The following is an 11,919-nucleotide window of genomic DNA, read 5'->3' as shown; positions in this document are numbered from 1 at the left end:
CGGTCCATAGCTACCCGGCACTCTCAAAGCTGATCCGGGCATAGCAGGTCCGACCACCGGCAAGGCGACCACGCGGGAGGTCGGATGGAGCAAATCCGTGAAGAAGTGGTGGATCATAACACCAATCCACCTGCCAACAACAACACAAACCCTCCCATCAACGATAACACCAACAATGGCTGTCTGCATGACAACAACGACAATCGCCGCCACGGCGGGAGAGGTGACGATGAGGACCACGGCCGACTAAGACAGCAACGAGATCTTCGTGATGAGTTGTGCGACCTCTGTCAGCATTACGACATTCGCCCAACCTCGACAATCGCCACCACGCTCGTGAAGAGGCTGAGCTCTACCACCGTGTTGAGTTCGACTGCGACTATGGTGCTCCTGTGCCCAACCGCAACACCGAGCGCGACGACTGCCATCGTTAAGAGGATGAGATGCGCCGCCGCGCTGACTACGACTACATGTACAGCACCACTGAAGACGCCTACAATCTGCCCAGGCACGAATATGATGGATGCCCTAGGGCTCCACCAGTCCAGTACTACCTCAACGACAACGACGTGGTGATCGATGGCTTCGCTGCCTTCACTCCACACCTCAGGGCTATCGACTGGTCGGCTACATTCAAGCCGGCCATCAATCAAAAGTGTGACAGTCGCGCTGACCCAACCATCTGGCTCAAGATGTACAGTACTATGGTGAAAGCCGCAAACGGCACCTATGACCAAATGGCCGCATACTTACTAGTGGTTATGGGTCCTGCTCCGCTCCTGTGGATGAAGAATCTCCCATGATATAGCATCGACAACTGGGGCCCGCTCGCTAGAGCTTTCACCTAGAACTACCAGGCTACCTGTAACAGACCCAGCAGCACAGAGAGACTCAGCCAAGTCCGCCAAAGGATAGGTGAAACCATCCGGGAGTACGCCAACCACTTCTTCGAGAACTGCAATAGGCTGGCCGGTGTTGAAGACTGCAACATCATCATGTACTTCCATTCCGGCCTAATGAACCGCATAATGTTCTGCAAGATGTATGAGGCTGCCCCCAAGATGGTCGGACAGATGATGGAACTTGTTAATAAGCAAGTAGACGTCGAGGAGGTGGCCAAAGTTCAGTTCCAACGCATCAAGCATCGTCCAGCCGACGACTACGATCAACCAATCCATGATGAACCCCAAGCATATCCGGAGTCCCGACTTCAAAAATGGGCCCCTGAAGTCTTCGCTGCTGAAGGCGACCGTGCTAGGTAGACCACCTTCCTCCGGGAAGATTTCGATGGAACACTCAACGCTCCGTGCCCCTTTCACAAGGACGCACGTCATACTCTTCAAGATTGCACAGTCCTGAAGAAAGAGCTTAGTGCCCAAGTGGAGTACAAGCGTCCCCACTGCACCAACTACCGTCGGGATGACAACAGGCATGCCTACCAGCGCCGTGATGATGGCAACATCAGCAACGACCGTCGCCGCGTTGACCGCTATAGCGACGACCGTGACCGCTGCCGCAACGACCGCGACGACCGTGAAAATTGCGACAACCGCGGGCGTGACAACCGTGACGACCAGAACCGTGAGTAACACCATGATCAGCCATGTCAAGATACTCAACGGCCCAGTGCTGACCAAAACGGGGATTTTCAACGACCAGAGTGCCAAGTCAACATCATTGTGGGCGGCCGCAATGCTTTTTGTAGCAACCGCCAACAGAAGTTACACCAGCGATAGGTGCACTTTGTCTCGATACAGCTAGTCTAGTATTTGTGCTAGTCAGAGCAGTCTATAACCTTCTCCAGGCAAGATCATTGGGTCCACATCCCTGATCCCGGTTTCTACCCACTAGTGGTTTCCCTAACCATAGACCGGGCACTACTCCCAAGGTGCTGATTGACGGTGGCAGCAGCCTCAACATCATCTTCACTGAGATCTTGAAGTGCATGGACTTCAACTTCGAGCGGCTCCAGCCCTGTGAAGAATCCTTCTACGGTATCGTCCCTGGCAAAGGGTCCTACCCGATTGGCCGAGTTGTTTTGCCAGTTACTTTTGGCACACAGACCAATTACCGCACGAAGCACCTCACATTTGAGGTGGCAAACTTCAAGACTTCCTACCGTGCCATCCTTGGTAGGCCCATGTTGGTGAGATTTATGGCAATCCTGCATCACACCTACCTTGTCCTCAAGATGCTGGCCCCAAACAGAGTCCTTTCCATCTACAGAGATGTGGAGACATCATACAAATGCAACACAAAGGTAGTTCAGCTCGCACAAGCCCTGGAGTTATCAGCTAAGGCCACCGCTATGGTTGCTGAAGCCCAAAAGATGAGCAAGGACTTGCTCGTGATCCATGAGATGGAGCCAACGTCCACGGCACTGCAGCCTAACCCCAGGGTCAAGAAGATTTGCCTTGGACTAGAAGACCCAACCAAGATGGCCCTCATAGGGGCCCACCTCTTGGAGAAATAGGAACTCGCACTCACTAGTTTCCTTTGGGTAAACTCGAACATATTCATGTGGAAGCCATCTGATATGCCCAGTGTCCTCAGGGAGCTGGCTGAGCACTCCTCGGACTTGAGCAACACTGCATGGCCGGTCAAGCAAAAACTTCATCGCTTCACCCAAGATCGCAAGGAGGCCATTAGGTTAGAATTAAATAAACTTCCAGCTACCGGATTCATCCGTGAATGTAAGCATCTCGACTAGTTAGCAAATCCAGTTCTTGTAAGAAAGAAAACTGGTGAATGGAGAATGTTCATTGACTACACCGACCTGAACAAGTACTACCCTAAGGATCCCTTCCCTCTTCTGCACATGGACCAAGTCATAGACTCTATGGCGGGGAGCATCGTGCTCTGCTTCCTCGACTGCTACTTGGGCTGTCACCAGATTGGCCTCAATATTTCCAAACAACACAAGACGGCGTTCATAATACAAGGCGGCATTTATAACACTCTTCAGCATCTACTGCTATAACACCATGACCTTCCAGTTGAAAAACGCAGGCGCCACCTACCAAAAGGCAATCCAGGGTCGCCTCGCAACACAGCTGCATAGGAACATCAAGGCCTACGTCGATGATGTGGTTGTCAAGACAAAGGATGAGAAAAGCTTCATAGCTAACCACGCAGAGACTTTCAACAGCCTCCAGGCTTATCGCTGGAAACTCAACCCCGACAAGTGTGTCTCTGATGTCTTGTCTAGAAAGCTCCTAGGCTTCATGGTCAGCTAGTGAGGCATTGGCAGAACCACCCAAATTAACCTAGCTAAAGTGCTCTTAACTTTGCCTCACATGTGAATCAACACTTTAATCAAGTTAACCCAGTAGTCTATTGGATTATACCTGATAAACCACTTAACTTGGATCGCCACAAAGCATACTCACTCGATGGTGAGTCCAGAGATCACAACATTCCAGATGAATTAAACATAGGTCTCACTTTAATTTATTACAACACAAGTTCGAAAAACAAAAATAGTTTTCAGAGTGTTCTAGTAGCGGAAAAGTTCATGCGGAAGCTACTCGTCGATACAAAATATCACGGTGAAGCCAACCATGATGTCAATAATAGCGATCCTCGCCGTCCGAGGATGGGTCCCACTCGACCATCCAACCTGGAGGGAGTGGGGTTGGCTAAGTCAAGCTAGCAGCACAATTATCAACATCTATCATAATACCTGAAAAGATAAGCCACAAGCAAGGCTGAGTATACTAATACTCAACAAGACTTAACCGTCGGGTGGTGACTACTCCACCAACTTCTAGACATGCAAGGCTTTTTGGCTGAGGGGTTTGTTTTGCCAAAAGCATCTAGGTGGGTCCTTACTTTCAAGTTTTAGCATGAAGTTCTAGTTGATTATCCATTCTAGGTAAGCACCTATTCTAAGCAATCATGTGATCAAGCAATTTAATTCAAGCATCAATATTATTCATCACCATTTGTTCCTCTTCTTACTCAGTGCAGAAGTGCAGTCAAGTAGTCTCAACCTGTGAGCGGCAGACGATTCGAATCGAGTTTTTAAAACCTTGCAAGGTGAACCTAACCCCACGACATCTGCGTACCACGACGGGTTCGCTTCACTTGTCAGCTATCCCCATAAATCCCTAAGCACGTGATCGGTCCTACTTCCCTTGGATACAAGGCCCCATGGTCCCAGATGACGCCGTACCATGGCAGTGCTTGTACCCACATGCGGCCGCAGGGGACTAGTTCCAGAGATAGTGGGGAGGTACACCCACGTCCCGGTTCAATCAGATACTAGGCTTCCCCATCCCATACTAGGTATGAGATTTGTACTTTCAAACACTTGACCATTGCTCTAACACATCTTGACCTTAGTATTTTTCTTCTAGACAGACGGGGCAATCCACCATCCACCAAAATAGAACATATAGCCCAGTCCCGCCCGTCAATCCTTATGGTTCCAACATAAGTAAATAGGCAACTCCTATAGCTCGCGAGTGACACGAAATCACTCGACTTTTACCGTGTCCCTATTTAGCATTGCAACTACTCGCCTTAACATACTAGTATTCAGCACATAGGTACATAGGATCATGCAACTAGGGTTTCAAGCAACTCCTATGAACGTAAATGCACAAACATAATTAACATAGATATTGCATGAATTTAGAAAACTGGGTTATGCTCCGGGGCTTGCCTTCCTAGACTGGGTTAGTAAGCGGGTTGTTGGAAGCTTCGGGAATCTCCTGCTTGACCTCGGTGTGGTGCAGCTCGGTAGATCCTTCCTCCTTAGCAGGCATCAGCTTGTACGTTCCATCTGCGAGGTTCGCTTCTACACGAGATGCATATGCAATGTTCAAGATTCCTAAGTTTGTGAGCAAGATGCATTTCAAGTTAAATAGACACATTAAGTGCAACAACCACTACACTTAGATAAACATTAAACTTTATATACTAGATGAGTAATTTCATGTTTTAATCCTTAGGTGTATTTGATGGTAATTATGTACACATATATTAGGTTTGTTATTACTTACTAGCAAAAACAAAAGGTACCATCCTAGAGTTGATCAAGCTTAGATCGGAAAGTTATCCTATTTCTGAATGTTTTTTTGTACCTCTTCCAATATTTCTCATATTACCCTTACTATTACTTAATTTGTTTTCATTCATTTCTTTTGGGCTTAACTTCCATAATTTATTTCTACATGCAAACAGTGAGATATGGCACTGAAAATTTAATACGAACTTAATCATGTCAAAGCTAAGCTACTGTAAAAAGTTGGGGCTTGGTAGACTTCTTCAAAAATAATTAAAATTAACCTAAGATCCTATGGTTGATTGCACTTAACTATTTTTATCTCTAGTTTCATAGAGAGTTTGGCTCTAAAATTTTAACAATGAGTTGTACTAGTGCAACAAAGGTTCTTGAAATTTGTCCATGATTTACAGTTAAGGACATCTATTTTCCATATTTTTTCTTCGTTTAAACTTGTACAAAAAGTTAAGCATGTTTCATCAAGTTTCATACAGTGACCCTTATTTTTCGTAGTGAGTGTTTTGCATCCATGATATAACAAAAGTGGTTTTATATTTTTTTTCTCTATATTATTCCGTTTATTGTGCAAAAAGTAAGATTCCACCTAAGGTTTCAAAGTTTATTCTCAAACAGTGTGTTAAAATCTAACTAGGGTCACAACTATTTTATTTAGCACAGGCTTAACATACAGAGCTATCAGAAGTGGATTTGTCATTTTACCATTTTTAGGTGATTTATGGTGCATTTATTGGCTTGAACACAAAATATATCCTAGAGAAATAACTACTATAGTGACATTCACAAAATTATTTTTCTGTGAAACTACTCAACTTAGAGAGTCTAACAAAGTTGGTTTTGTATTTTTCTCATTTTATACGATTTTCTACACATTTTCAAATTTTGCAGCCATTTAATCTAGGAAATAAAAGAAAATCGTGACCAACATGCAAAACAGCCCCCAGATCTAAAGTTTCTTCGCACATAGGTCCCTGAAATATTCCCCATACCCCCCTACTCTTCTTCTCCTTCTCCCTTTAACACCCTCACGCATCATATTTAGGAAGACAGAAACATAGCACGGTAGACTTGGCATGGCCATGGCTAGGGGGATAGCGTGGCAAGGAGGGGGATAGTGGCGCAGCAGCACCTTGGGGACCAGTAGCCTCACCAGCAGGGGCGCACCACAGGGAGGAGGCGGGGCAACGCAGGTTCCAGGAGGCTTCATGGCAACAGAAAAGGGAGCGGATGGGCTCGCCATGGGGAGGACCATCCAGCGAGGGAGAGAGACCGGGAAGCGGCAAAACGGATGCGCGACGGCTTGAGGAAGATGTGGTTGCGAGGAATCAACCCAAGGCTCGCTCACGGCGATGAATTTCACCGTTGAAGGATGCGAAAAGATGGAGCTCGGGTCACTGGTAATGGAGCTGTGGGGGTGTGGGGGAAGCCAGCGCCTAGCTTTATAGGTGGGAAGCGGTGAGGATAAGGTCCGCGTGAAGATAAGGATGCCACGGTGACACGGGACGGCAATTGGCGGCAAAACGAGTGCTGGTGTTCCCTGGCCGCATGGCGGCAGGGGCGCGGGGTGGCCATTGGCCGGCTGGGATGCACTGCAACGGGCATAGATGTGCTCGTGAGGGTGTTGGGCAGTGTGGGAGCTCGTGTTGTCCCATCGACGCCGCTTCCAACACTTAGCAGAAGACTTGAAATGAAGTCATATTTAAAGCTTTTGCTAAACTTAAACTCGAGTTTTGAAAGGGTTTTGCTCTGATTTAGACCATGATCAAATGGACAACATTGTTGTACACACTTCACACTCAAACTCTTAGAAAAGGATCAGGTTCAAAAGAGTGTTAGATTTTGTAATAATCACATGCCAAATTGGAAGACACTCACGTCTTTTAGAAATTTAGAGCAGTGTGCTGAATTTGGAGTTGGAGCTGATTTTGAACTCGAATTTGAAAAGGTTCCACTGCCAATTGGTGAATGCTCAAATTAACAAAGTTGTTGTCTAATGTTCATTCTACAAATTCTATAAAGGCTTCAGCTTCAAACAAGGTCTAGATATAGAGATAATAGATGGCGAGGCCAGCAAGGCACTCGAAAACCTCAAGGCTTTCCGCACCACTCCTCCTGTCATGATAGCCCCAGCCGATCAAGAAACATCGTACCTCTACATCTCCGCAACGACGCATGTTGTCAGCACCATGCTAGTTGTGGAGCACCAAGAGCTCGGCCATGCTCAGATGGTGCAACACCCGGTGTATTACGTCAGTGAAGTCCTCAGCGACTCTAAGACCTGCTACACCCAGGTTCAGAAATTGCTCGATGTAGTTCTGACAACATCAAGAAAGCTGTGCCATTACTTCCAAGCACACAAGATCTGTGTAGTATCCTCTTTCCCCATCGGCGAAATCCTCCATAACAGGGACATAGACAGCCGAGTTGGTAAGTGGTCCCTGGAGCTCGGCGAGTTTGACCTTGACTTATGCCCGTGTCATGCGATCAAGTCGCAAATCCTGGCCAACTTCATGGCTGAGTAGACGGAGCTCCAGAAGCCACCCTCCCTGGAGAGGCCAGAACACTGGACCATGTACTTTAATGGTGCCCTTAACCTCAAAGGAACTAGCACGGGGGTCGTCTTCATATCCCTCAAAGGCAAGTAGCTCAAGTACGTGCTCCAAATCCACTACAAGGCCACGAACAATGGCACTAAGTACGAGGCTCTCATCCACGGTCTCCGCATTGTCGTTTCCCTCGGAATCAAGCCTGTCCTTGCTTATGGTGACTCCAAGGTTGTCATTGAACAAGTCAAAAAGAACTGGGACTGCACCAAGGAATCCATGGATGCTTACTACGAAGAAATCCGCAAGCTTGAGGCTCACTTTGATAGTCTTGAGTTTCATCATGTCCCTAGGGACCACAATGTCGCCGCCGACGTCCTGTCCAAGCTCAGCTCCAAACACGCGCAGGTTCTGGCTAGCGTATTCGTACAAGATCTTTGGAAACCTTCCATGAAAATCCTAGACTCGGACCAGGTCAACGACGCTGGCGCTTAGGCCCTGGCCAACCCAAAACCCACTGACATCATGATGATTGAGGTAGAAGAAGATCGGCACACCCCGTTCATAACCTTGATCACCGACTAGATGGTGCCAGAGGACAAGATAGAGCACGAAAAATTAGTGCAACATAGTGCAAACTACGTCATCATCAGCAAGGAGCTCTACAGGGAAATTGCATCTACAGAAATCTTGACGAAGTGTATTCTACGTCGTGAGGGCATTGTACTTCTGCACGAGATCCACTTGGGAATATGTGACAATCACGCTGCCTCGGGTACTTTGGTCGGCAAACCCTTCCACTCTGATTTCTATTGGCCAACAGGGGTAGCCAACGCAAAGGACCTTGTCCAAAGGTGCAAAGGGTGTCAGTTCTTTTCCAAGCAACAACACCTTCCCTAGGCACTATCACACCATGCTAGGGGCTGGACATGATCGAACCCTTTAAAACCGCTCCGGGCGGCTACACACACATTTTCGTGGCAGTTGACAAATTCACCAAGTGGATTGAGGTGAAGAATGTTACCAGCATCGAGTCAGCTAAAGCTGCTCTATTCATGGAAGAAAATATGCATCACTTTGGAGTGCCAAACAAGATCATTACTGACCTTGGCACACAATTCAGAGGCTCCGAGTTCTGGGATTTCTACCAGGACAACCTCATCAACGTGTACTACTCCTTAGTAGCACACCCGCACTGCAATGGTCAGGTCGAACGTGCAAATGGGATGGTCCTCTAGTCCCTCAAGTCGCGCATCTTTGACGACGCATCCAAGTATGCCACCAAGTGGCTACGCGAGCTACCCCATGTCATTTGGGGCCTGCGAACACAAAAGAGTCGGGCTACCGGCTACCCTCCTTTCTTGATGGTGTACGGCTTAGAGGCTGTCCTGCCATCTGATGTGACCTTTGGCACCCCGCATATCCAGTACTATGAGGAAGGCGAGGCAGAAAAAAGTTGATGAATCAACTTCGACACTCTTAAAGAGCACCATGTAGCGGCCATCATCCAGCATGCACGCCATGAGCAGCAGATACGGCGCTACCATGATCGGAATGTCAGGGAATGCTCCTTCAATGTTGGTGATTTGGTGCTTCGCCAGGTCCAGTCCACTAGGGACATGCACAAGTTGGCCGCCCCTTGGGAGGGTCCCTTCATCATCAAAGAAGTCATCCAGCCAGGCACCTACCAACTCTAATAGGCAAACAGCTCCGGCGTCCCCAATCTATGAAACATCAAGCATCTACAGCGCTTCTACCCTTAGATCTAAAAAGCTATGTACCCTGTTTCCCTTCTATATTGAATAAATAAAACCCTTCTGGTCCTTTTGCGTACCTACTACCTTACTATTCTCCTTCCCAAGCTGTCCTTGATGCTCGGGGGCTATCTGACCTATTCAACAGCCCGCTCAATCATAAGCTTGGTGGCATCCCTCAAGCACCGACCTCTGGGTTCCTCATTTCTCTCCTCCCCCTCTCAAGGCTATGACTAAATCGTGTGGTCGGTGTCCTACCTCGAGAAACCTGGACAACCTTGCATTCACCCTTCCTACAAGCTCGAGATCCGGTCTGACCAGGATGCTGGTCAGGCAAGGCTAGGTGCTTAGCGGCTACAGGCCTCAGCTACACACTGTCCTATCGTATACACCAAGGGAGGGATGGAGCTTGTTTCCACCACATATGATTAATAACATTACATTAAAACATTTTATCAAATAGTCTGATACATCTTAAAGTTCTTCCTACAGGTCCAAGTCATTTGCAATGGTTTCGGCCACATCATGGTAGTTCTCGACCACCTCAGAAATCATATACTCCTCGAAGTCAGCTGTGACTCCTGTCATAGTGTGCTCCAAGGCCAGCTTTGAGAAGTGTGATGCCAGCAGAGTGAAGGTGTTCTTGACACATTCCACCATAGTATCCTTCAGTAGGGTCTTGAGCCGACCTGGTGCGACCTTGAGACGGTCCAGCAACGGTGTTGGCGTGGATGGGTCGGCGTCCAGGTGGACCATGTCCATCACATAGTTAGCCGCCTTCTATAGGTCCTTCTGTAGGTCCTTCAACTCTAACTCCAGTCATGCAATTACATGTTGGTCATTCTAGAGATTACTTACAGTAGCCTCTAAGCAGTGCTCAATTTCTTTGCGCGCATTCGCTTCGTAGGTCAACTTTTGTGATACCGCATACTCACGCTTGACCGTCATGTCATGCTCCTACTGAAGGCGTGCATTGGAGTCCTCACACTCCTTGAGCTACCGCAAGAGTCTCTACTTCTGCAATGTGGTATCTGCATATTCGCACAGGCTCACATCAACATCAAGATTGCAAGGACACAATTAAATAAAATAAGTCGGCACAGCATACCTTTCATGTGCATGGCGAGCACATCCTTCTCCACATTCCGCTGCAGAAGCTGGTCGACGGCATCCTCTTTGGCCTTCTTGAGCTCAGTCTCAAGGCGCTCCACCTTCAAATGATAGTGCTCGGCCCTTCCGAGTTCCTTTCGCCCTTTTTCTCGCACGGGAGGCTAGATTTTGTTCACACTTCAACATTTAGAGTCCTGCAAGGAAACTTTAATTCAAATACAAGTTGGCTAATGCACTTACAAACACCAGCTCGCCAGCGTCCAAGGAGAGCTTTCGCAGGTTGTACAAGCCTTCCTTATCCTGCACCATGTCCTCTGCCAGATCCTCATCAAAGAAGTCCTCGGGGTTAGACTTCTCCTGAATCACACCAAGGTCAGCCTCCTCGGTGGACCTCTCTAGTGGTAGGTCATCCCCGGGCAGCTCATCTGGATGAGACTCAGCACTACCATCCTCCTCAGCCTTCTTGTAGACCTCGGGGTCGACCATGGTGACGTCCGCAGTCTTGGAGCAGTCGGCTTCATCCTGTTGCGGCGCTGGGGTCAGCACAACTTCCTCGGTGCAATCCATCTTACTAACTCCGACCTCTGTGGGCGGCGGCTGCTCCTCAGTGCAACTGCTGGTCACCTCGGTCTGGGCCAAGCAGTCCTGCATCGCTAGTACAGCAAGAAATTCACACATGTTAGTTGGCAACTATAACTATAACACAGACAGCATAAGCAGGCGGCACTTACAACATGCTCTTCTTCTTCACTCGATACTTTGGGCGCAACAGTGGTGGCGGTGCTGATGCATCTTCATTGGGCCCGCTGCATATTTTGGCCTTCAGCACCTCCTTGATGCACGCTGCGTTAGCTGTGGTGGTCTCCTGAAGCTTCGACCTCTTCTTCTTTGCGGGCGGCCTTTTCCTTCTCCTTGCTGGCCATCTTCTTCCTCTTGCCACTCAGCTGAGGCACCTTGGAGACAGCTTGCTTGTGCATGCCTGTCGTGTCCATCGCCCAACTAGCTCAACGCCTTGACCCTGGCCGACCCCCTCCGTCACACCCTCATCCGACCCAAAGGAAGACTCCGAATCCCACTAAAGGTCGACAGGTGGCACAATGGGCTCATCGGTCAAGCGGATCATGGGTGGTTTCACCTTGGCCCCTCCAAGAAGTGGTGCTGGGCAAAAATATACAAATGCATCATCCTGGTCAATTCATTGCCTTACTCAGATACATCAGAAGTATATAAAATGCATGAAATCAATGTTGATGACAATCTTAACAGGTTGGTTGGCGGCCTCTTGAATGAAAAAGCTTTGGGGATGTCCATGTTGCTGATCCGACCCTTGAAGAACTCGACCACCCTGTTGGTGACCTCTGAGGTAGGTACCTTGTGCTGGCCCTCTCGGGTCGGATCATCTAGCCCCGAGTACACATACACCAGGTGCACTCAGTGCTTGATCGGTTGCGTCAACCTCTGACAGAAGTAGATGCTGATGCCCCCA

The sequence above is a fragment of the Setaria viridis genome, chromosome 4, assembly GCF_005286985.2.
Source record: "Setaria viridis chromosome 4, Setaria_viridis_v4.0, whole genome shotgun sequence".
NCBI classification, from domain to species: Eukaryota; Viridiplantae; Streptophyta; class Magnoliopsida; order Poales; family Poaceae; genus Setaria; species Setaria viridis.
This window is presented reverse-complemented; position numbering follows the sequence as displayed.